This window comes from Pteropus alecto, unplaced genomic scaffold (assembly GCF_000325575.1).
Source record: "Pteropus alecto unplaced genomic scaffold, ASM32557v1 scaffold206, whole genome shotgun sequence".
Classification (NCBI taxonomy): Eukaryota; Metazoa; Chordata; class Mammalia; order Chiroptera; family Pteropodidae; genus Pteropus; species Pteropus alecto.
The window spans coordinates 1288737-1292492 of NW_006438906.1; the positions used below are offsets into that span (position 1 = coordinate 1288737).

Genomic DNA, 3756 nt, shown 5'->3' on the forward strand with positions numbered 1-3756 from the left:
GAGAAGAGGTGAGATCTGTGTTGTGTCCAGATAGGCATTGGGGAGTTAGTGAGGGTACAAAGTCATGAAGGCCCTGGGTTGCAGGAGTGGAGGGGCTCCAATGGGTAGGAGAGAGAAATAAAGTGGGACAGGTAGAATGAACCAGATTATGGAGGGCTTTAAGAGAAGTAGGCAGAGTTATTTTATACTTGTTTTCAAAGTACAGTGTTGATGTTTGAACAGAAGTGACATTTTGAAAATATGATTTCTCCACACATTAAAAATGCACTCACTCTATAAAAGACAGATATACAATTGTCTTTTAAGGAAACGTCTATGTGTTAAGTGAGGTCTTTGACCTTGAGGACCACTGAAGGTTGGGTACAAGGTAGTGGTAGGGTTCTAGGTCTTTCTACAGTAATGGTCCTAGGTCTTTTTATTTCCCAAACTATGGAATTACTAGAATGAAAACAACCTCTTCCAAGGGGAGGGAAGACAATTCTTTGTCAACCCCTATTCTTCATGCTTAATAGAACTCTTAATATCTCATTTGTAGTAATTTGCTAGGCTTCCACCACAGACTGGGTGACTTAAACAACAGAAATCTGTTTTCTCACAGTTCTGGAGGATAGACGTCCAGGTCAAGGTGTTGGCAGAATTTTTTTTTTTTTTCCTGAGGCCTCTTTTCTTGGTTCGTAAGTGGCCATCTTCTCCTTTTGTCCTTACATAGTCTTTCCTCTGTTTCCCTCTGTGTCCTGATCTCAGTTGTATGGGATAACTGTCTATCCCAATGACCTCATTTAACCTTAATTACCTCTTTAAATACACTGTCTCCAAATACAGTTACCTTCTGTAGTACTAGGGGTTAAGACTTCAGCATATGAATTTGAGGGGAACATGACTTGGCCCATAACACCATCTTAGAAATTCAATCTTTCTTGATAAGTTATATTCATATATCTTGGATTACTCTATTAAAGTATGCAGCTTTCAATATCTCACTTCTAAATATTTTGTTTAAACATTTTCTTAAATCGCAAAAGAAAGACCTGAGTATTAAAGACAATTTGAAAATACAGGAGTGAAAATTGAAAAATGTCACCTATAATTTCATTACCTACACATGGCCATATTTTTGACATATTTTCATAACTTTTCTTTCTTACACATAATGTTCTTATATAGTTATATTCACTCAACAATTTGATTTTGGCTTTTTATACCTAACAGTATAAAGCAAGTATTTTCCTATGTCATCATTTTTTCTCTTTATTGATAGGCAAAATGCATAATATTGCTGTAACTTTCATTTAAAAATTTGTGAGTGAGGCCAAACATGTTTCCATGTTTGTTGATTAACTATATTCCCTCTTTTAGGAATTGTTGGTATGTTCATTTATCTGGTAATTTCAGTGAAATTTCAGAATATCACAGAAATTTCAGTATTTGTCAAAAAGGATAAAAACAAAAAACAAAAGCCCAATACGATAGTTGAACTCTTAATCCCTTAGACAATTCTTTGATGTGGTTACTATTATCCCCATTTTGCAGAAGAGAAAACTAAACAGGATGAGATTAAGTATCTTGCCTAAGGTCACACACTTAGAATCGTCTAGAACAGGGGTTCACAAACTTGTGTAAAAGGCTGGAATGTAAATATTTTAGGTTTCTGGGCCACCTCATTTCTTTTGCAAATATTCAACTCTGCTATTATAGTGTGAAAGCAGTCATAGACAATACATAAATGAATAAGCATGGCTGAGTTTCGATAGAATTTGATAGATCCTAAAATTTGAATTTCATGTTTTGTGTGTCATTATATATTATTTTGATTTTTCTTCTAGCCATTTAATATTGTAAGACCCATTCTTAGCTAGTGGGTTGTAGAAAAATAAGAGGTGGATTTGGCCCACGGGTTGTAGTTTGCTGACCCTTGTTCTAGAATCTAGGCCTTCCTGGATTCCTCTAGAACTTAAACCTTAACCACTGACTAGAGCTATACAACTATTGATGTAACCAAATAAAGTTCTTCCTGGTAATAATAGTTCTTTATAATTCTTAGAGTATGATTATTTTCTGAGGACTTTAATATGCAACTTCTTGCATAAACTTGACAATGCCTTATAAAATAAGCAGAATTTAGCTTTTTTATAGAGATGAAGAAACAGGCTTCGAAAATAAAAAGCTATTAGTAGAGTTAGGAGGAAAGTGGACTTTCAAAGAAATGAGGCACAACAGTGTTACTAGGGAGTCTTTTTGGCTATTCCACACACCTCATACAGTGGCAGTATCATTTGTTTGTTTACTGCTTCCAAAGGTCAGCATGCCTCACAGCTCAGCAGGCTTTGGGAATAAACATAACTCAGGAACCGATGATATATTCCAAATTGTCACTGTCGAAATTGTCATTGTACTAATTTTTAGCCAAGCAAAATAGCATATGGTCTTGTGGTCAACAACGCATTCATGCCTCTGGAGGAAAATCTTGATGAGAAGCCAAGTTCTAATTAGAAAGTGATTGGTTGATTACACAGAACATAAATTGGGGAATTTTGGGTGATCTTTATGGCTAAAGCAGAGATCTGCCAAAGGGACCAAAATGTTCCTTCCATGTGCTGGCCAGGCCACTCTTTTCTTGGCACAGTGTACCTTTTTGCTTAAGTTTCACTTTTTCTTTTTTAAGATTCGATGCAAACACAAACCATTCCCTCTCAATTATCACATTCCTTAGACAAGGCATAATGCATTTGATTATGATCATTCATTTTACTATAATTGAGTAGATTAGACTTCAACCTTGATTAGCTTTATCTTGGTTGTGAAAATTCTGCTTTGAAGTTAATCCATCTTAATTCTTTTCCTAAATCTCGGCCACTTATTACTGATTCTGCGATGAGTCTCATCTAAGAATGATTGATTTGACCCTCCTACCTGTGTATAGGCTTAAAAACCCAGGCTTCTGAGAATTTCTCCAGTGTATTTTCCATCACATTATGCTCTCACTTTAGTCCAGCCAAGAGCACTTAAGCGAATAAAAAATGGTGAAAGGAATGATGTTCTTTGCAGTCACATGATGTGAAATCAGTTTCAGAGTTAACGTCTCAGAGTCAGGCTGGGTGAAAAAGGGTGTTAGTGATATCCCTTGGGGGAAACTATTGTGAGAGGATGGTTCTATTGCATCTAGGTGGCAATCGGTGAGATTTTAGGACTTTAATGCCACTATTTTTTTTCTGATTCTAGGTCCTAGGTAGGACTTCTCCCTTGATAAATGATAATTTAATGAAAGTACCCAGAACAGTATGCCCGACACAGAAAAGACAGATTTAAAAAAATATAATAACAGAAGAGGAAATTGGATAGGTGACATAGCTTATACAAGGTCACACAGCTAACACACTGTCTTAAGTCTCTTCTTAATCTTTTAAAAATTTTTTTTATTTATGCCTACAGCACCTGGTCTTCTTGGGTGGTCTCCCATCCAAGTTCTAACCAGGCCCGACCCTGCTTAACTTCTGAGATCAGACATCAGGCTTTTTCAGGGTGGCATGGCAGCAGACCTTGGACTGTGGCTCCACTGGGGCTGAACCCAGGACCTTCTTCGTGTAAAGCAGATGTGCTATCTGCTACATTATGGAACCACTTCCTTAAAGTTAATCTTTAATTAAAACAGCAGTACCTTTTTCATGTAAAAAATAACGTTATAGATTATAGTCCCTTTTGACTAGCACCCTGAATCACAAACCATCTTTCCCACTCCTAAGAAATGTTTGTATATAT

General features: G+C 36.4%; 1 pseudogene; it reads right to left on the minus strand.

Annotated features, from left to right (window-relative positions):
• Window positions 1-3420: 3420 nt before the first annotated feature.
• LOC112483114 lies at window positions 3421-3536 on the minus strand (annotated as a pseudogene).
• Between the last annotated feature and the right edge of the window lie 220 nt (window positions 3537-3756).